The 23410-nt window shown below is 36.0% G+C and overlaps 1 long non-coding RNA gene across 1 annotated transcript in view; it reads left to right on the top strand.

Moving 5' to 3' along the window:
• The window catches only part of LOC137447268 (uncharacterized), a 77018-nt gene extending 55612 nt beyond the window's left edge, over nucleotides 1-21406 (top strand). Inside the window, exons 2-3 of the long non-coding RNA XR_010988840.1 lie at nucleotides 18987-19115; nucleotides 21334-21406. This is a non-coding gene — a long non-coding RNA (uncharacterized lncRNA). The remainder of the gene's footprint in view (nucleotides 1-18986; nucleotides 19116-21333) is intronic.
• The last annotated feature ends 2004 nt before the right edge of the window (nucleotides 21407-23410 follow it).

The raw sequence follows: 23410 nt of genomic DNA, 5'->3' as shown, positions 1-23410 counted from the left end.
TTCCTTGAAAATGTTTTGAATTGGGTTATTTTTATTGAAGTATTAAAGTAATTCTTCAGATTTTAGGCTATTATTTAAGTACTTTTGGGAGAATGCAATAACCTCTGGATTCTGTAGCCTTTGTTATGTTAACAATTGTAGCTGCTAAATGTGTCTTTTTAATGCTTGTTATGTAAGTGTCTGCAAAAATCATCTGACTGATAGAAACTAAATATTTAGGAAATAAACAAGATTAGTTGGCTAAATTAGTTTACTATTGAAGTATAATATCAAAGTAACTCACTTTAAATATGCCAATAGATTCTTGTCACCACAGCTGCACCAAAAAAAGCACGATTAGCTGTTTGCTAATTTGTTGCAACATAAAGTTCATATTTAGATTTATTCTTAAAGAGTCTGAAAATGATACTTCCCTGTCTTAAGGCAATCTGTTGCTTGTAATGATGTTTGTTAAGGCTCTCTACAAAAACATGTAATACTTAGGTTTGTTGAATATCTTTATTTGGAAAGACTCCTGGAATCACTGCAAATTTTGTACCCCCTCTTCTTTCTTTTAAGATAGAAAGAAGTGTGAAAATGTCAAAATAGGTAGGGTAGATTTGGTGTTGAAGAACAAAGGAAGCAGTTGTCCCAGACCTCAGAGATATGGCTGCCTCTTTTGAAATAATATGCATCAAAGATAAGCTCAAGGGCAAGCAGCTTTATTGGGGGTATAGTCCTTTTGGGGTACAGATGTTTTCTGAGAAGTGATATCAATGCATCAAACATTGGTACTCTTGTGTATGTGTTTATGGGGGGAGATTTGCAAAGTACAGTAGAAGAAATGCTAATATTTATTGGAATTGGGTTAACAATGTGAAGAGATACAGAGTGTTGTTAGCAGGTCTCTGACATCAAAAGAAATATTGGCCTTCGTGACAGTGAGCCTTGGAAGTTTTGCAGTGAAGTTAATGTACACATGAGAGAAGGATAATACTAAGAAACTAACTCCAATCGAATAAAGATTTTATTCTCCAGGCAAACATCATGGGCATAATTCAAAGTATTTTCCCAGAAACAGTGTCATCATAAATTTCTGCCAGTTGTAGGCATTATTCATATCTTGTTGCCTCTGTAGTCTGGCTTTTTTAAAAGTAGAGTATGTGTTAGCTTTGGAGAGCTTGCTTTTGTTAGTATGCTTGATTGATACTAAATAGGACTGTGATATTAGTCATCAACTTTCTTTATCGATAATTTTGGTATCTTTTAAAATGCAGTGGAAGTTAATCGCCATGTTTGAGTGACCAGGACTATCCTAGATCTAAACACAGCTCTGCGTGTGTTATCAATTCCAAATGTGTTATTTCCTGAGTCAGATGAAGATTTAACAGATCCATAGGCAATGCAGACAATGCTAAGCAAGGAAAGAGATACAGAAAGTACTCATGAGCGTGTTAATTGGAAAGTAGGAAGAGTTGTGCACAATGTGGAAAACTGTGCTGAAAACAGGCACGGTAGTTTCGTATGTAGTTTTGGTTAAGTAATTACCTGCATACTATACTACTGAGTTTGCAAATGCAAACTGTATTACATAAGACAAAAATAGATGGCTGTTCTGTGGAAAAGATGGCTGTGAATAGAATGACATAATGACAGTTCTTACAGTTTGGTGGAGTTAGAATTACAATTCAAATATATAATTAAGTTTTAAAAAGAAGAGTTGAAAAGCAAGAATGGATAATATTGAAGTGCCTGGTGCTGAAGTAAATGAAGTGGGTAAGAATTGATGTGAATGGAGTAAACACCCATCAGAGATGAGCAAAACATGTTCAAATTTAAAACTTCAGCAAATAGTAACCAGCACTACACAGAGAGAAAGAAAGAAAATATCATCAGAGTAATGACACTGCATGTCTAAAATATTTTGTAAGATGCTGAGGAATATTTTGAAAAGATACAGAGTGGCAGGAGGCGGCTTCATGTAGAAATGTAGTTGAAGGCTGGGAGAGTAGTAAGGGGAAGTGTTCTCATCTTGATATTGTTCATCCTATCTGCTTACACCCACAGTTGAGTCAGCACAGATTTAAAGTACTGATTGATCTGCCCATGTGACTTGAACTTTAGAGTCTGAGTGTACAACCTGAATGGTGGGTAAGTGATGGAGAATCCTTGTTGCTTTGGTTCCAGCAGTTAGAGTCCTTAGGAATGAATGGCTTTGCCTGCACATTGCTGATAAAATAGGCAGGGTGAGTCTACAGTTTAAACAGACATGGAAGGGTGTGCCATGACATTTCCTAGTGTCCTAATACCAACCTGGCCTATGTTTTAGGGGTAGAATTCAGATATGGCCATGGGATATAACTACACAAACAGCTTGAAAATGCTTTTGGCTCCTCCAGTTTAATGTAGCCAGAGTCAGCTAAATCTTGCTTGGTACTTACTGAGCAAAGTGCTATACCTGTTATTTAATGGTACAACAGAGCTGGTCTGCAAGTTTAGGAGTATGTAAGGCAACTAGCACATGCTAACTCAATAGTAAATACTGACCTGGGAGATGCTTTGCATTCAACAATGTGCTTCACAGGATGTCATCTTGCCTCTCCCAGGGAAATAGGGAAGAAGCATAAAGAAAAAATTTGCCATTACCATTGTGCAGCAATATGGACTAGTTCTAGCCTATTTTTTTTTTCCCCAGTGCTTATAGCAATTCTGTTTGATTTAATCTGAAAATTGCTTGGTCAAGCATTGTCATGGTACAGCCAAACGAGCCCAGTACAAAACCTAGACAGGCCCTGATGTGTCCAGATGTTCTCCCCCACTCCCTCCTCCTTCCTGGAGAAAGTTGGGGTAATGCAGGAAAAGGAACAAAGTGGACAGGTCCATGCGTGTCTGGTAAACAAGTCTGCTTCTGGGGTAAGAGCATGCGTACTGGCCTCTGTTCCCTGACCAGGACTATATTTTTGCCTTTTATGGCCACAGCCTGGCAGAACCCCTTGTCACTGGGTAACTATGTGCTGGCTTCAGTTGCCCTACTGGTCCAATTGAATCTCAGGCAAGATATATATACAGGCCAGTTTCTAGTCGCCTTGCCTTGCTTGAACCTGCTTTGCTGTCTTGCTTGAAGTTGCCTCAAGTTGTCTCTCCTCAAGTTGCCTGGTCCAGAACCTGGGACAAAAGCCACAAGCCTACTCATTACAAGCTAGAGATGCCATGAGCTTTGGAGCCAGAACCAAGCCTTGCTTCTCCTTGCAACTAGAACTTTGCTGTGCCTCAGTTCACCCAAGAAAGCTGAGAGCCCTTTGCAATAGTGTCGTACAGCCTCCTGTATAGCTGAAGCTAGACCAGCCCTGAGACTGCATGGCATTATTTGCTGGCAGCCAGCCATGCCAGTGCTGCATGAGATCACCCCAAAAGCCTCAACAGCTAATACATTGCAGCAGCACTCCCTGCTTGGGTAGAATCAGCTGTGAGTAATTAATTCATTACCTCTTTTGCTTAACAGTTCTCTTTGAGTCTCCCCCGTCCTGTGGTCCAGCACCATTTCGCTCCTGGGGATTCTCTGTTATTTCCTCCTGGTTTGCATCAAAATTGTTATATTTGCCTAAATACTGTACATTGCCACTGTAAATATATATTCTAACTGTATGTCAAACCCTATTTAATAAGCTTTTGGCAATTTTTAATATTAATAAAAAGTTACTAATATTTTTATTAATCTTTGCATTTGCCATAGAGTTCAGTATTCAAATCATTCCATAACAGGCATTGTGGCAGAGGTGCTACCTAGCCTGACTTACATGGGATTCCCTTTGGCCTTGAAAACCTATGGATCTTTTCAGATGAATGCTAAATGAATGCGCTGATGAATGCTAAAATACATTTAATGCTATGCTAAAATGTCAGGATACAGATTTAACATAGGAAAGATGGAAAAAACTGTCATTACTATATGTCACTTGATTAGTTTTTGGAACTTTCATTTTGAAATCATATGTGTATAAAATTTGAAAAGTTGTCCATTACTTGGCAGGGCAACATAAAAATTGCTGAGCATTTCAGGGGAATTTCATATACATTGGACCATTTGATATTTTAATTTAACAAAAAAATCATCTACTCTTCTGTTGAGGAAATATGTGCTGTGTAAAAAGGGGGAAAAATACAGAAAGCATGGGAAAAAACATATATTGCCTTTTAAACTATTACTCTTGCTCTGTGTAATGCACATGACTTTACAACCTGCTAATCATTTATACAATTTTATTTGTAGGAAAGGAAAAAATTGTTAACAATAATGTGGACATAAATGACAAAAGGGTGAGGAGAAAATTCTCCACCGAGAGAGTCGTTCGTCATTGGAATGTGCTGCCCAGGGGGGTGGTGGGGTCACCGTCCCTGGAGGTGTTCAAGAGGGGATTGGACGTGGCACTTGGTGCCATGGTCTAGTCATGAGGTCTGTGGTGACAGGTTGGACTCGATGATCTTTGAGGTCTCTTCCAACCTTAGTGATACTGTGATACTGTAAGTGGAATCACATGTCTGGAGTTTTCACCAAAAAGAGAGAAATACTTATCCTAAAATGGGACATAAAAGTATGATTTGGGGATCTGCTGGTTAAATGTTAGTGAAAAAAATATGAATGATAGTAATTATGAAATTAATCCCATAGGAATTGGAACTTTAAAGCTTCTTTTATTTTCGTTTTTCTCAACTAAGTATCTGTTTACTATTGACTGGTATTGAATATTAACTACTAAAATTTATTTTATTAAATAGTCCTGGCTTATTACATAGTGATTTAGATAATGCATTGTTAACAAATATGTAATCACCATTCTTAATTAAAAGCTATATCCTGATAGGCCATTTTCTAGAGTCTTAGAACAAAAAGCCTCACACGTTATTTATTGTGAAAATCTACAGCAAGATAAAATGAATAGAAATATCTGAAAATATATTAAGATATATGTATGTACATTGGACATTAGTGCTATATACAAAATATATTAGGAATGTGTTTCAAAATATTTCAGACATTGTTGACCTTTGTTATATAATAGCAAGCTCAGGGAAATATATTTGCATAGATTTAGTAACATATTGTAAATAACTACATAGGACAGTGCACATTTTTCCTTAAGATGCAGCTTTATAAGCAAGACATTAAATTATGCCTATCAGACAAAGCAGCAGAATCTCAACATTATTTTTTTTATAGCACATTCTATTGGGAAGACATCTCTGCTTCTAAAAAGCACATGCATTAACTGCCTGATTCATGTGGTGACATGTGGCATATCCAAATGTGTTATGGATCTCCTAGGAATAAAAACAACATAGCAAAATCATCACCTTGGGATGTTCATTGAGTGAATATTTTACAGACATACTCCTTTTATATTTATATAATAATTTAGTGTTATGACAATTTTTTTAGCAGTGTTGGCAGTTTTTCTTTTTTATAATGGTATTATATTTGTGAGCCTATTAAGTGCACATGGGCTAAACTACAGAAAAAAGTATTTTTCATAATTCCTTAGGGTGCTTGTAGCAAAAGAACCATATTGGTATAGAAAAATGTTAATAAAAGGTCAAGCAGAACTTTCCAATGTTTATCATGATAGCAATAGCAATTTGGGCCTTTTTTGAATTGTTTATCGAAGAAACAGATTTATGGAGTGCATAGAGAGGAAACAATACCTACCATACTTTGTACCTGATCTCTTTATTAAGAGGCACAACTAAGTTTTAGCAACAATCAGACTAATTTCCACCATTTTTCCTTTTAAATACCTGGAAATTAGTGTGAAATTACATGAAGCAGCTTAAGAAATTTGCACATTCTGCTGTGTTCTGTCACAACTATTGCTCCAGAGAGCTGACATTCAAAATGGGAGCTGTGCTTTTGGTAGAGTGTATTCATGTACAAAAGATAAAGTAATGTTGATTTACAATTTAGGAATTAGTCTGTTCCTACTGACCCTGTGCTTCTATTTGCTTTGAAACAAGGACCTAGATAGGCTACTATTGATCAACTCTCCTGGAGTCATGTAAGAAAGTCTGAACTCAGATTTTGCTTTGATTCTTGTGGATTCTTCTTACAGAGATGCTGTGATTTGTTTAGTTACAGATGTGTCTGTTTAGAGTGTACAGTTTGTAAGGTGCTTTTGTATGTTTATGCAACAAATTTGAAGGAATAAAGGCCAGGTAATGCGTGTGTTAACTGTGAATGAACAGAATGACAGCTGGATGGTTGATTCAGATTTCGTTGGTAGCCTGTCTGGAGTTCTTTCAAACTGACTGTATGTTTAGTCTTGTGTCCTTGAAGTCTGCATGATACCCTGATTTCCCCCACCTCCCCTTCAAAGGTATACTCAAACACAAGCTATGACGAGTTTAACTATGGCATGAATATAAACATGTGTCTTTACAGTCTTTTGCTGTGAGATTACAGCCCATCAGTTGTTATTAAGTCCTCAATGAAGTAGTAGTAACTAAATTTGTGTGCTGCTGCTCTGTGCATTAATTTACTTGAGTGTCTGTAACCTAAAACAAACACGTCTTTAAAATTTTCTTCTTGGTGACATGAGTTGGCCATAGAGTTATATAATATAATGCTAATGAATGAATGTTGTCACACCTGGTAACTGGATTAGAACTAACTGCTACAGAGAGTCTCTCATTCCTGATTAGTTCAGAAGACATGGATGATCTACAAATGACAATGTGAGCATCTTCACGCTCAATATGGGAACAATACTGATTTTCAGTAAATTTTCAGTTTCTGCTTCAGCAGACAAAAGCATACCAGGTGCATATAATACAGGATGTACAGTGCCTAAATGATATTAAGAATTCTGAACTAGATGCATCTCTACCTTATTCATAAAATTCAAAATAATTTTCTTGCAGTACTTTGTAAATCCGATAGTATGCTACGCTTCGATTATATTCAAGTGACAACACTGTTGTGCCGCAGATGCAAATACTGACCACAGACAAATACTGCATCTCCACAAAACTGAAATGTGTTTTCTGTGCAAAAGTGTAGATAAAGGCTATTTTCTTGAAATTGATCCAAGCTGGCTCCACAGGAACAGAAGCATGAGCATCCAAAGTGGCTGTAACAGCAGGAAATTCACTTTTCTTTGCCATTTTGCTGTATCCCTTGTGAGAAGGGTTGAAAATAGTGCAGGGAAACTACAGGAAATCTATATAATTTTTTTTTTTTGTTTTAAGATCTATTGTATTGTTTAGCAATTTTCTACTGTAACATATTAGCACTGTATTTAGTATTTCTTTTTGGCAGAGAGAGTAGTGGTGATTTTTATATTATCAAAATTATGTTAAGAGTTAATAAAAAAAGATCAACATGTTGGTAAAGTATATAAAATCTACAAACAGTATCACATGCTGCTTAATATTTGGTGTCACATGATTTTCACTTTATCATATGGTCTAGACCAATTTTTGTGGTGTCCATATAGCTTCTTTTTTTTTTAAGAAGCTATTTTCTGTTTCTTTCAAAAGTCCTTTTTGTGCACCACAAGGCTTCCCTGCAACCTTTGCTGTGCAGCGAAATTGTGATGCTTCTCACATGTACAGAAATCATTTGTGGGTACACCTGAAATAGCTGGTGAGTTGGTGAACTCAGAACCCACTACACAGAACCCACTCAATATGAAGATGAAGCACCTTGACTATAAAATTATAGTAAAGCATGGCAATTCTTGTGATTTCAGGAAACATGAACTAATGGAGCTTCAGATAGCTTAGTGAAATAGAGACAGAGATTGGTACTCAAATTTTGCCTGCCTGTAGAATAAATATTTTAGAAATTGTTAATTCAGTTTTTAATTCTGAAATGTTTGAGTTCCACATTACAGTGAAGCTTGAAAGTCTATGTTTTGGTTCCCAGATACCAGGGATACACCAGTAGCATTGAGGCATGGCATGAAGCCTAAATTAATAAGCTCTTTCAGGCTTATTAGACTGGGCCCTGTGCTGACACTGCCAAATTGGGCAGCTGGGGGAGGAGGGAGGTAGCAGCAGGAATCAGAAGAACAAAGAATAGAAGACAAGGAGAGAGCATCAGGCAGTGGCAGAAAGCAATGTGGTGAGTAGGAGGGAGGAAAGGGAAGATGGTGGCTGGAAGGGAGGCAGGTCATGAGGAGAAAAAAGTGGAATTAAAGGAGTTCATTCCAAAAAGAAACCTGGGGACCAAGGACCTGTTTCATTCAATGTAACATGCAGCATGAGACCTGATCTGAGTTACTTCTCAGCTAAAATAGTGATTTTTCTAAAGTGGAACTCTTGAGATTTTTACATATAGAATTGGTCTCTATTGTAACTGTTTCTATGTGTAAGCCCCGTTAACTTTTTGCTGTTGGTTAGTATGTAAACAAAATAAATGTCATATGAAATCCCCTCTAGTCTGTGCATACTATACCTTAACACCTGGGCAGGCTATATCTGTGGGAGTAAATCTAAAAACATTGTGAAAATTATTCACTCTAACTGGTGGGAGTGGCTGGGGAGAGGCAAAAGGGTAGGTCTTACACTGAGAGTAAGGCTGCTGGAAATGTACGTTGTCTCCTTCGAGGTGGCCAGAAAAGTCCAATTTATACACAGTCCTTCAAGGAGTCTAGCTCATCTTCAGTCTGCCTTGGAGTTGATCTAAAGTCATCACATCTGGAAGCAAGATGGTAGAAAAGCCAAAGTTCATTCTTGGCCTCGAATGGATTGTCTGTTTTAAACAACAGACCTCTTACCTCTTGGAGCTATTCTAGTGTGATTGTCTCTGCTATGTCCTTTCTTTATGAAGTGATCAAGGAAGAGTTCTGAAAAAATTTCTACAGGTACCTTCTTTGATGAAGTTCATCAGACTCAGGAGAACACAGCCACTCACTCTGCTGTAATAGTGAGGTTTTTGTGGTACATCTTTAAAGTATTGTCATTTGTTTTTCATGGTGTTTATTTGTTCTCCCTCCCCACTTTTGAAGAATCTATGTATTCCTTCCTTTTCTAGTTGTTCCTGTTTTAATTTTGCGTGCATAAGATTGCTTCCATCTTTTGTTGCCTATCTTGCCAGAAATCTCCAATATATTCTGTGAGATTGAAACGTAGAAGAGTGGTACTGAAGCAGATTTGAAAACTTTGAAATACTTCTGATCTGCCAGATTTTAAGAGGTGCCTGGGTAAGATGCAATGGGCTACCCAAAAAGACAAAAGTAGCACTATCAGCAGTAGTAGTACCTATTGTTCTGACTGCTGCTTATGTAAATATGCTGTAAATACCTAGCATTATTTCCACGTGCTATTTTGGGAACACAGGGAAGTTTCTATTGTTGACTCAGGAATGATTACTGAATCTCAGAAGTCTGCATATGAATTATGAACTAAAAATGTATGCAATTGGTCTGTCGTTCACAAAGAACTGCAAACAGGCTCTTACTAAGAACTTAACAATTACAAATCTGTGTTCTGGTAAATTGCTTAGCAGTACCTTGCTGTCATTTTTGCCTTTGACAGCTTCTAAGGGAGTGCATTTATTTGGACATTGTTATGCTTCTGCTAGGTCAAGTTACTGCATTTGCTGGTATTTCTGCAGCACAGGTCCTCTACCCTTGAGTGGTCTGCTCCTGGCTCTGGAGCTGGAGCTTTGCAGTTGTGCCATCCCCTGAAATACAGCTATGCTGCAGAATTGTCTCTACTCCTTCCTCTCATTCTTTTCCATTGCTGCCCTGGGCTTTGTATTGAGGAAGCAAAATTTGACTTAATGTCTTCACTGTCGCTTCTTCTTTACAGAAACAGAGAATGTGTAGATAACAGTATTTCCTGTGGTTAGTTGTGCTATATATATTTTTTTTTCCTGTGCTGTTTCTTAGAACGTACAGACTATATAAAATCCTGCTCAAGTAACTGAGATCCAGATTTAAGGCAGATATAGAGACTGGTAAAGAAAGAGGAGCATCAATGTAATATATTGCAAAAATAGTGACTGTAAAAATATCAAAATATCAAAGTATATTTATTATTTAAACATATCCTATTCACAGCCACTTTCAGAAGTTTTATCTGCTTTGTATATGGCTATTTTTTTAGGTCTTGGCTGCTTCTGGAATATCTCCATCCCTCTCTTTGTGTTTGTTATGTGTTTTTTGTGGTTTATTTTAGTTCCTTTTCCTTTTCTTTTTCCTTTTTCTCTTGCTCTGCTTTTCCCCCTTCCCCTTCTCCTTCTGCTCTTGCTCTTCCCTTGCTCTTCCCTTGCTCTTCCCTTGCTCTTCCCTTGCTCTTCCCTTGCTCTTCCCTTGCTCTTCCCTTGCTCTTCCCTTCTCCCTTTTCCCTTCTCCCTTTTCCCTTCTCCCTTTTCCCTTCTCCCTTTTCCCTTCTCCCTTTTCCCTTCTCCCTTTTCCCTTCTCCCTTTTCCCTTCTCCCTTTTCCCTTCTCCCTTTTCCCTTCTCCCTTTTCCCTTCTCCCTTTTCCCTTCTCCCTTTTCCCTTCTCCCTTTTCCCTTCTCCCTTTTCCCTTCTCCCTTTTCCCTTCTCCCTTTTCCCTTCTCCCTTTTCCCTTCTCCCTTTTCCCTTGTGTGTTTTATGGTATTTTATCCTACAAGTAAACGGAGGGATGGATAATATTAGCAACATCTAGCAATCCTAAGAAACATGTTCAGATTTCTGAAATTCTAGCTTTTATTTTGTTTTCCACCTGATGCAGTTTCCAATTTATTGCTACAATTCCCCCCCTCCCCTTTTTTTTTGGTTAACAATTGTAATTGTAATAGATTTTTTTTTTTTTAAACATCCTATTCATGGGATTTTGAACTAGTAAATGTGCTACTGAAAATTTAATAGCATTAGATTCATAACATGAAATTAATTGTCCAAAAGATGACATTGACCCAATTCCGCCTATTACAAATGGGTGTTTTTTAATGCTTCTTCATTTTGCTGCTGTAGTTATAAGAATAAAAATTCTGGAATATGTCTAAAATTTGGGTAGGATAACAAAGATTTTGTGTTTACATGGAATTAGTAATTAAATGTATTAGTTTTACCCTTGAGTCCTGCTGTACGTTAAGGTTTGCAGTGAATAGTATCTGGCTATGGACTTGTGCCTGCAGCTCTTGCTGAGACACTAAGAACTTCAGGAAAATATGTAGCAGTGTAAATATAGACAGTGAAGGACAGAGAACGTCTGGGACAATTGCATACATACTAATCTATTTTTATTTGTGTTATTAATATTTTGAATTTTCTTGAAATACCCATTTAATATTCTGAAATCTTGCCATGATTCTACGAATAACCCCCTGAAATGCTCTTGCCACTTTTTCCCCTCTGTTGTTTGTGTTTTATAGCTGATGATGATCTTTCTCTCCGCTGCTGTTGTTTGTCTAAAGAAATGGACTGTTTTGCATCAGTGTTCACTGACCGTATTGTATTTTATTCTACAAACAGCAGCCGGGAAAATCCTTTCTGCGTTCAAAGCTGAACGCCACTACGACCGGTCTTGGGTAAGGCACCCAGGGAGCGATCCCACTTGCGGCCTGTTGGTGGGAGTATAGGCACATGCACCTGCCGCACACCGGGGCAGCCGCAAACTGCAATGAGGCCATGGTTGACCTTTGTCAGGCTCAATAGCCTTTCATTTATCACTGATCACAAGAGTGGAATGAACATATTTACTTGTGTTTTACTTTCCACTTATAATATCTAGTGGCATGGGAGGAAAATGAAAACAATTGTTCATATGGGAAATTTATGTGCTTCATCTGGCTGCATGATTTCCACAGTTGTACCAGTGCCACTTAGGGACTGGTATTGCATTTTACATCTTTAGGCTACAACAAAGTAGCTTTTCCATCTGCTGTGAAGCTTCTAATAATGCTTGTCTTGCTGTGTTTTTGTAGTACAGTGTTTCATTTGAATAGCAGACTTCTTTAGCTCTTTGTTTAACAAATGCCTTTCATCTGGTGTAAAAAAACACTTTTGTTTTGAGGATGTTTTCCTTTTATCTTTAGTGAATGGAAGATGCGGATTTCTGATTTCTCTTGTTACATGCTGGGTACAAATTCATTTGAGTACCTGAACTGGTCTTATTCCAGTTCCTGAGTTCTAGATGGAAATCGTTCCTGGATATTATGCAAAGGGCTTCTGAATTCATTCCCATCATAGGTTTGCCACTGTTGATCCTGTTCTCTTCCATGATTTACTTGTTCAGGTAGTCCCATTAAAATCGATAAGGTTATTCATGTAAGTAAGGCAAGTGGGAGTTGGGTTTTGAGCATTTTATTTTCCCCACTGTGAGTTAGTTGTTTTCCTCATGTGTTTCATCTTCTCTAACGATTAAGCCTGTAATATTTTCTAATTTTGAGCACTGTTTTTCAGACTTGAGTTAGTTTAAAATTTGTATGTATAAATACACCTCTGTAAATCTACCTACAAATAAATTTTCCTTCCACCACTGTTTTACAGTATGTTAACAATGAGTGTTTTGTTACCTGCATTGCGGTGTTGAATGCCCTGTCATTTAATTGTTAAAATTGCTAGAGAGGTGAATTCTTTCTTTCAACTTTGCTAAGTAAATATATATGCACACACCAGGTTCTGATCACTAAAGGAGAGCAGTCTGTCTTTCCTTATTTCCTAAATGTCAGCAAATTCTGGTGGTTAAGTAGTAAGTTTTAGATGAAGTTCAAGCAACATAAATAATTTGTTTACACGATGGTACAAAGTGAAAAGGTGGGAGAACAAGTATTATAGTTACTGTTTGCAATTTACATATCATAAATGTGTGGCTGTGTTCTTTTCTTAACAGTAAGTGGCATTCCTTTACAGATACTGCCATATATAGCAATGCTTATCAGTAGATAATTTTCAGAGATACTGTAGGTATGTGTATAGTAATAACTTTAGTAATATACAAATTATGAAATGCTGTGACCTAATGATGAGTTATTTTCCTACTGTACTGCTTGCATTTGTAATGCAGTTTCTTTTTATTTGACATGCGTGGTTTACAGATTATAAACAGAGCCAGATTACAGGGAAATCAAACAGAGGAATAGAGTGATGCTGCAATGAAAGCAAAGTTGAGTGAAATTCCAAAAATAGTTTGGATTGTGTTCTGCAAATTCTGGCTTCATAGTAAGTTTTTCACTTCAGGAAGAAGTTGTTGCTCTGTATGTGTGACAGGAATATCTGGCATTCGAATACTGCATCTAGAACACAGAAAGTATAAACATGTTCTGCTTTGGTATGATGGTGATTAAAGGGTGTTGCAGCTCTGAGTTTGCCAGTGGACAGCAGAGTTTGCAAAAACCTTTACCTTAGAAATTTTGTTGTTGTATTTCTTACAGGCATGTCCAACTTCTATACTTATCAGAATTAGGCCATGAATTAAAAAAAAGAAAGAAAAAAAGGCAAAATTTGTGGAATATGTTAAAAATTACACTATTACCTAAAAATACATACCTTATGCTGACCACTTGAATGGTACAGGGAGATGTTATCTAATGCTAATACTGTTTTTCCTGCCCAACCCAAGCACCTTGAGGCTTCAGGACCTATGTTTAATTTACTGTTTGTAGCTATGCTTTTGTTTCTGTAGAAGTGATACATTTGCAGTCCTTTTACTGTATCTATTTGCTTAAATTAAGAGGTAACATTTACTTGCTAAAAGCAAACTTCTAAAGTTACTGAAGGCAAGCAGCAGTCTCCTTCTGAGGTGACTGGAATCCTCTCTCAGCTAATTAGAATTTACCCCATTTTCCCAGCAGTCTTACAATCGAATTATTCAAAATTGCATTTCTTTATTGCATGTTGCCAAGTTCCAAGGTGAGAAAATACTACACTAATGAACAAATCTTTGTGACAAATTATTCCCCTTTATATATACGAAACCCAATTTCTATCGGGATTAGTACATATGGTAAAACACACATTGTCCTAGAACTGGACAGAAGATGGTTTGATACTGAGATAAATACATGACATGTTATTGAACAGGCAAATATTGATGGGGGAGACAGGTATAAATGTATATGTGCATTGTATGCGTGTGTAAAGAATTAGAAGATGCTGAAATGTTTCTTTGTTTTTTTTTGTTGCTGTAGTCAGTGAACACAGAATGATAAAAGAACTAAAGTATGTGAAATATTTTACTAATTTTATATGCATTTAAGTTTAAAAAATCTCTTATTGCTTGAAACCGAAGTTAACTTTTTAAATTATTTATGGTAGCAATAATGCATGTTTTTGTTATTGAACTATATCTCTATAGTTCATCTAGTGAACAAAATCCTCCCTCAGCTAATTATCTTACAGTATTTTCCCAGCAGTCTTACAATCAAATTATTCAAAATTGCATTTCTTTATTGCATATTGCTAAAACCCAAGACAAGCAAACATCAAGATAATAAACAATTATTTATTGCAAATTATTACCTAATATATAAGATTAACAGCTTGTAACTATTAAGATTAATACATGTGGTAAACTGTATTTATTATACTTATTTTGTAGCAAATATCTTTGTATAAAACATATGTTTATGTATTGCAATTAATGAGAAAAAGTGTAAGATTAACAATTTAAGATGTGTTTTGTTCTTAGATTTATGCACACTGTAAAATTTATTTATTGCACTTATTAAAAGTATTTAATGATGGACTTTTAGATGCTATATTTTTAATGTGCAAATATAAACTAAAGGAGTGTTAAATTACAAAATGGAAAATTATAACTGAAGTCAAAGGATCTAACTGTTTTCTGCTATAAATCTACTTTAAAATGATCATCATTGGAATTACAGAATCCTTAAATTGTGGCCTTTATAGTACATAATGAGTTGTGATGAGTTTGCCTTTTTAAAGGCTTTTTTCATCATTAGAACTAAAATCAACATCTTGCTCTTAAAGATAAATGTAACTCATGGTATAAACATTGGAATCATATCTTTTTATGATGAGAAGTTAAAATAACATTTCTGAGAGGAGAGAATGAGAAAAAAACCAAAACAGACAAGTTGTAATGCACTCCAAGGCAGAAACTGGATTTAAAAATGAAGCTTCTGCTTTGTTTTTGGAGAAGATCTACTGTTGCAGTCATGTGGATTGGACAGGTTGACTGAGAAGATGTTTTGACACTCTTATTCTGGAAAGGTTTCTTTGGTCAAAGTACTCCTACACTGATTTTTTGCTTTTGCAGAAGTGTGATATTTTTCAGCATCTTTTATGCTGTCTTGATTTTGCTAGGAAATTTTTACTGCTTCAATCTGTCAGTGATTAAGCTCTGGTATAATCTGTTGTATTAGCATTTTGGTTTAGAAAATACCGACGCAATAGCACGTACATTCAGAATCTATTTATATATTGGAATTATTGTTTTTATGAAACTTGTTTGTTCTGTGGTTGTTTTTTGTTTGTTTGTTTGCTTATGGAAGAAATCTTTCGACTGAAATGTTTTTTTCCACTGCTGCTTCTTTCTGTGTGACCATGTTTAGCACCAGGCACTTAATAATGCAATTTCATCAGGATTTCATACTTAAGCAAACAACCATGTGCATAAGCAGGTTGGGTAGAGGCGGGAAACCACATTATCTGTACAAGTTGGGTTTTTTTGCTTTGTTTTGTGGGTGATTTTTTTGTTTATTTTTGTTTGTTTGTGGGTTTTTCTTAATGTTGTGTGAGTAGGATTGATTTGCATCAAATGCTATACAGACAGTCTTTCTGAAAAGATTCACTGAACATTTTATTTCAGGAATTGGGTACTACTACTAGAATTTATTTCTTTTTTAAAGAACATTCAGAAAGTATCTCAGCATGAAGGAAAAAATTAGTAAGAATGGAAAGATGTGTATTTCTTGTTTTTATTTTTAAAGCATTCTGAGAAGTTACTTATTACCTTTAAGCATTCTATACTATGTTAAATTGCTTTATTATGTATGACTTGAAATACTGATTTACAAGTGTGTTTTAAGTCAGGTTAAAATATAATTACATTTCTTTATGATAACTATAGTGATTTGGTGGAATGAGACTCAAAAATATTTTGTTAAAAGCAGGAAAACCTTTGAATTAAAAATGAATTTGTATCATTTTTCTTATTAAGCATTCGGGAACATAAGAAAAGTATCTTTTAGTTTTGCTTACAAAATAGTTTAGTTTTGTGTTTTAAATGCATTAAAACACTGACATACTGAGGAGTTCTGCTTATTGCTGTAGGTGTTACTCATTAAAAAAAATAAATCCATTTTTCTCTAGATGTAATTTGTTATTATACAGTCATTCCTGGTTTATTCTATTCTATTCTATTCTATTCTATTCTATTCTATTCTATTCTATTCTATTCTATTCGACAAGATTTTTCATCAAAGTGCTAATGTGAGAGACTGATTCTGTTTCTGTTGTAGTCAGAAGGCTCTCAGTTTTTTTATTCCTCATTTGTTATAGACACAGATGTGAGTCTAAAGATGCCTATGAAAATATGTAATATACTCTGAGGTTGTTTTAAAGCTTACATTCTTAGTATGATGCTTTAGTTCTAAAATTCTGACCTTAGTTTGCTAATTTTGAAGTACTAAAGATCCTGTATATTATATTACCTAGACATCTATGGAATTCTAGAAATAGTTAATCTAAATCCTCTAATGTCCTCTAATGTCCTTTCCTTTAAATAGTCTGATTTGGAATCTATGTGGCTAGCTGAGATTTTCTGAACTGGGAATCAGTGCTCTAGGGGTCCCTCCCATCTTCAAATTTATGGTGGTAAGAACAACTATTCTGCATCAGCCTGAAAGCATTTTTGTAATGTTGGCCAATGAAGGATTTAGAGGGAAAGAGTAGAAGTAACAGAGCAAAAGTAAAGTTGTGTTTTCCCAAATGTGTACTCCCTGTTTCTGGAAAGTGGCAATTTATGACCTCTAGTTTTATAATTCTGGTTATCCAGTGCCCTTTTTAGTTCTATTATCCTCTTTAGAGAAATAGTTACCAGAATGCACTCGGGTTTAAAGATGCAGGCATTCAGAATCTTTGCTGGGGAAGGGCAAAATGGTTTAAGAGCACAACAGATCTCAGTTGTTTGTTGGCATAAACTCCCATAGCTACCATCTGTGAGTTGTGTTTTGTAGGCAAATACCCTCACAGGTCATACTCAAGCTGGGACTGTCAGACTGGTATCAGAATTACTGAGCTTTAATTAGGCCCATGATGCTCCTTTTCCTAGTGTCCTCCTTCAAAGGGCAGAACTTGGACTCAGAAAAGGCACTGACCTTTTGATCAATTCAAAATGATGCTTTCGTCAGTGTGTTTTTGTATGTGTGTGTCTAGACTTGGCCCTAGTCCTAAGAGGTTCTGACTTTGGTGGAAGTTGTAGCTATATAACACATGACAGGATGAGGTTTAATACTTGCAGAAGCGATATAACATTTCTACAAAAGTCACAGTTTAGACAAGCCCCCTGATTCTGTATTCATTATATGTATTTCCTTTGAGATTAACTTGACTCTGACATTTCTGGAATTTTACTTCACAGAAGTGAGAACAAAACAACCAACTTTTGCAGCTGATCTGTGAAAAGTGCTATCATTAGGCCATCTGGAAAAAAAACCAAACCAACCAAAAAAACAACAAAAAAAAACCCCCAAACCATTTTTAGTTCTTTAACAGTGGCTAAGGGCTCGTTTTTGAAGAATAGATTTTGTGTGATTGCCACATGATAGTGACAGTGCATTACAAAAGAAAAAGTGCTGAAACAAATAGGGTTTTATAGCACCATTTATATTCTAGGTTTATTTCTGCAATAATTTAAACTTTTTCCTGCTTTGCAATTTCTTTGTGCTAGTAAAGGTTTATATAGCTTTGGAGACAGTGCTACCTGGAATGTTAACTCTGGCTAGCTTACCGCAAAAGCCACAACATCAGAAAGAACTCAGCTACTTAAAAATACTATGAAGCTGAATAAATGACACATGCATTTTATGTGGTTTAATTTTTTGGTGATATCAAAACAGAGTAGACAAAACTGAATTAGAGTTTTTACCTGGTTGCTGGTGTTGCTGCATTTCAGATATCAAAATTTGTTTGCAATAGTCCCAAATATTGATTTGCAATATAAAAAACAAAAAAAGAAGGGGGGCAGTGTGTGGGGTTGGAGGCAGGAATTTTTTTAGGGGGGCAGAGCTATGGGTTGTGATGTTGGTGTTTGCTTGTGGTTTTGTCACTTCATTATTTCTCAGTGTTTCTTTTCTCTACTGCCTATGGAGGAATATCTATTTTGAGAGATTTGAGTCCAGATAAGAGTATGAATCTAGAAAAGCTTTTACAGTTCTCATTGAGATCAGCCTTTCCTATACTGTTTAGAAAACCCAGGCAAAAAAACATGGTTGAGAACTGATTGGGGTTTTTAAAATAAAGAATTAAATATAAAAAAACCCTAACCCAACAACTTTATTTAAAACTATGTGGGAGAGAGTCATCTTCAGTATTTCCACAAACTGTACAATCAATCAGATCCAGTTCATGTGGTAACTGGAAAATTGGATGGTGATGGAAAAAATATTAGAAAAGACACTTAAAAATACGAACAAAGTAGTAGATATATCTATCTCCTCCTGTCAAATAGGATGGGAGTGCAAAGCTAAGTTCATTTACAGAGGACAAAAATTAAATGAGGATGATTTGAACTGAAGGTCATAAGGGTACCTCTGCAAACACCACAGAATAACCAATAATGGACTGTGTTGTAGAACCATTAGCCCACACCAAGAATTAAATGTTAGATTTAGATGTAATGATGGCAGTAGCAGTGCAGAGTAAACAATAAGGGTTCTGCTCATACTGCTGAGTTCTTTGTGTATCAGCCCATTGATATCAAACTAAGGACATTGTGTTATTAGCCAGTGCTTTCTAGATTGTGTGGAAAAGAACTGTAGTGACCAGCTGGAGGAGAGCGTAGAGGGTGTTTCAGGGTTTCTTAATGCATCCCATACATGTTTTCTTTTACAGATGGCCCCTTGTACTTTGGATGTAGCCTTTGGAGGAATAAATTGATGCAGAATATTCTACTCAGCTGAGTCTATATCTAAACTTTCACCATGGATTATTGATTGTCTGCAGACAGATTGGAGTCTAATGGTAATGTTTTATCTTTCAGGGTGTGTTTTTTTGGGTTGGTAGGGTTTTTTGGTTTCTAAATCACATGCGTATTTTTAATACACAAGACATACTTTTTAATATTGCTTTTCCATATGCTGCTCTCAATGTATACATTCCACATATTGCAGCCAGGGATTTTTAATTTTTTTTTTTTTTTTTCCTGGGGAAAAGTGTTATTCAATAGAATTTATCTGTACTTGAAATCTCAGGCAGAACAGATGGAGTTATGAAGGCCTGGAAAGATATACTCTTGCTCCTAAATGGAAATGGATATGAGTCAGGATTATCAGTATGAGGGAGCTTGGTTTCTGGAAGTGCTGATGAGAAGGGATGTGATCCACAAGGTAATATTTCCATTTAGATGGGGTCCAGAACATGAAAATATCTAAGGATCTGTGATGGCAGAGTTTTCAATTGTGGTAGAATTTGATCATAATACATGATTAATAGCCACTGTTTGTATACAGATTTACAGTATGAGAGGCAATATTTCTTTGGCTGTTAGATGGTCAGATCCAAACCAGTTGGTTTTGTGTGTGGTGGTTTTGTTTTGTTTTGTTTTGTTTTTTTCTTTCCCCTCTTAAGTAATGTTTACCTTGTGATTCCATTTAAACTTTATCAAAAAGTCCCATATGAGTGTGCCAAAAAAGCCCTTCATATATACATGTTTTAAACTGTGGACCATGTGTATGCTCATTCAAAATATGTGACTCATTTCTTTTTATAGTTTGTGCTTTCCTAAGATCAAAAGTTTCAGTGCCAGAAGCATAGGTATGCCATTATAGCTTCACTGAACACTAGGGCTCAGGGATAAGCTTTTGTACTGGAGTTCAGTTTATTATTTCTCTTCAATAGTACATGTGATATCATCTGTATATATCATTCAACTATTTTGTGGTCTACCCAATGATTTTGAAGTTTGGATTTAGTGGACTTGGATATAACTTTTCTGTATTATCCATTAGTGATTTGCAGTTTTCATTGGAGCCTTGAAATACTCAATGCACATGATCACACACATTCTTTAATACCAACCTTGCAAAATTGGCCTGAAATTTTACTTTCAGGAGTCACAAAACCTGCTTGTCTGGCACATGCCCTTAAGATTGATTAAGAAACAAAGGACATTTGACAAATTTATAGAAAATAATTATTGCCCTGGGCTAATAAGTAAGTAGTATTTTGATTTGCATGCAGCCACTTTTGAAAACCTAGTTTAGATGTGAGGCATTTTAAGGCACAGCCTAAAAATCCTTACAGCATGGAACACAACATCCTGTTAGGAATACACAGGAAAGAATAATTTGGATTTATGAAAAAAAAAAGCTTGGATTTTAGGGGAAGAAAAATTTCACAGAGTTTGTCAGAGGCTCAGACCCTGTTCCTCACATTTTAATTCATGTATTCATGTTCATGTATTATTTTCAGGCTGTGAAAACATTCAGAGAGAACACTGGTCAAAGTCAAATATCAGTAGTTGACTTGAAAGACAGGATGCTGGGAGCATAGTATTTTGGTAGAAGGCTGGAGTCTGAGTGATCATCTTGTACTGTCATTCAGTGGGAAGCAGAGGATTTCAGCTGAAGGATTGCAAATTGTATTTCTCAACTAGGTCATCTTATTAATAATGCTGCTTCCTGATTATTGGAGCTTCTACAGGCAGTAGTCTTGATTGAACAAGCTATCTTGACTCTTTCCAGTGTTGCTTTCTTATGTTGTCAGAAAAAGTTGGCCATCCAGGTCTATTTGAAACTTGGGAGAATAAGGTAAGATATTTAGATTTACTCATTATTGAATAGGAATATTGGTAGGACAGAAATACTTGGGGTTTTGCTATTTAAGGTGTGATGAAGCAGTTTATAAGGGTTTGTATTTGCATAGAGAAGAGCTATACTTAACCTGGAAAAAACAGACTGGAGTAAGAAAAACTTTGTATCTTCATGACATTATGGTTAAGCTTGAAAGGTTATGACTTGTTATAATTACAGAGATTATTCTAATTGTATCTAACCAAATAAATGGCATTGGGATTTTAGTGTGCAAAATTAGTCCTTCTTGACTGCAACTCACAAGAGTTTCAGAAAAAATTAAAGGAGTTACTGTGTTGTGAGATTGGGTTCAGACCACGTGGTAGCAGTGGCATCATGCAGTAAAGCAGTCTACAACAGTAGTAAAAGCACCCTTCACTTTCCTGCAGAGTCAACAATGAAGGAAGTTGTTAATTACCAGCTCTGGAGCTGCTTCACTTTTCTCAAAGCTTATACTGCCAGGTAAGTTTGATTATAGAATATTTTGGGCTTTACATACATTGTCTCATTAGGGAGACAATAAACCAATTTTAATATGTCTCAATCTGCTATTTCAGATGAAACTGTCATCGTGGGCCTTTTTTGTTACACTTCACAGCCTGGAATACTTTTTCCTTTAGTTTAGCATGTTTTCCTCTCCACATGTATTATAGTCTAGGTATTAGCATTTGTGGCATTTCATTAATGACTGCATGCAATATTTCTTTGGGTAAAATACATAGCATATATTGCAAACTAAGCAGATATTCCACCTAAACTATATAAAAATAAGGTAATTAACACCTGAGTGGTATCTGAAAGGGCTATGAGCTATCCTGTTCCGTGGGCGTGCTGGGCCAGATAATGGTGTAAGCATGGAGTAATGTGAATCTACCATGGTGGAGTGAAGTTCAGAACCTAATAGTGTGAGCATTAATAAAAAAAGTATACATTAAAATTATCATACTTTAACATTACAATTGACTTAGTTTATAACTTAAAAATCAGTGTGGAATATAGATACTTTCTTAGATTGTTGGGTTTTGTGCTGAGTCTTTATCTACGGCTAGCAGTTATAGAAGAAATAAGAAGTTAGGAGCCATGCTGCAGGAATGTCTACACAGATAATGCGCCCTGGCTTCCATTGTTCTCTACTTAGTCTACAGATCTGAGACTTGGATATGTCATGGTAAAATAACTAAAACTTGAATTAGATGAATCCTGTGAATCCTGTTCTTCATATCTGAATTATAATTTTAGGTCTAGTCTCCAGTTCAGACAAGTTAAAGCTATAAGCTAATGATTAATGCCATCCATATAGGATTACAAAGTACCTGGTTGTATGCCACACCTGCTGCTCTGGCAGCTTCAGCTAATTGCTCTGTTAATAGAGTAGTGACAGAAGTAAAAAGGGTGATATTTACATGGCCAGTGTGAGGAAGGAGGGAGCAATGTCATTGCATTTGCTAAAGGAGGGAGGGGAATTTTAGCATTTCATTACATGTCTTTTTTAATGATTGCTGTAAACTCCCTTTTTGCTATGACCAACCTGTCACTGCACTCAGTGAAGTTTAAATTCTCTCTTTTGGATAGCAATAGGTAGTTGCATTACAGCTAATTTTAACCCACTTTTAATAATACAAAACTCTCTAAGAGTTTGTGGGGTATTTATTATTTGAATGCCTTGTGCTTTTCTCATTTGACAAGTTGTGAAGAGGTGAGGTTAGAAAAAACAAAACTATGTTGTCCAGGCATAAATACATGTGGCAAGAATGGTAACATGAAACTCAGAATCTGGTCACCTATGAATGGAGTGCACTGTGAGATCAAGTAACCTTACGCTAGTCCATTCACATTGGATTGCTGGGTTGGGCTGTCTTGAGATTTCTTGGCATAATGGTTTAAAAACCTATAGGGTAAGACAGCAAGGGCCCCATCTTGACACTTCAATAATTTAAATGCAAGCTAATGGTTGTAATGTGCAGTCTGAACATATCCTAAATGGTCAAAGATTTTACAGCTTTATTCTGATGCTTCATTATGGATTCAGAGGCTAATTTTAGGCATGTGGATCTAAAATGCATGCTGTAGTAAGTCTAATAAAATTTCCCAAACTTTCTGAAACTACCTCATGCAAACAAACTTATAGGCCACGATTCAGGAAACTGCATAAATACACTTTTGGGAAAGCTTGCATCCTTAAAGTTAATGAATAGTGTTGGCTTATTTGTGTACTGAAGAATCTACTTAAAGACTTTGAACCAGAGCTCTAGCTCCTAATTTTTACATTCCTTTTCTTATGGTGACACAAATCTTGCAACTAAAATCACTTCAGCTGATGCTAAATAGAGCTTCTTTTACCCATTTTACATGTAAAGTGCAGGTAAACTGGATTTTATTATTAACAGACAGTGGCAGGTACTGGTTTAGATCAGAGATCAGTATCAGTTCGTTCTTATTTGACATAGGTTACAGTGTTACAAAGTT

The sequence above is a fragment of the Melanerpes formicivorus genome, unplaced genomic scaffold (genome assembly GCF_026170545.1).
Source record: "Melanerpes formicivorus ecotype bairdi unplaced genomic scaffold, bMelFor1.0.p_v2 SCAF_20, whole genome shotgun sequence".
In the NCBI taxonomy this organism is placed as follows: Eukaryota; Metazoa; Chordata; class Aves; order Piciformes; family Picidae; genus Melanerpes; species Melanerpes formicivorus.
The sequence above is the reverse complement of the archived record's forward strand: the minus strand, read 5'-3'. Positions and strand labels throughout refer to the sequence as shown.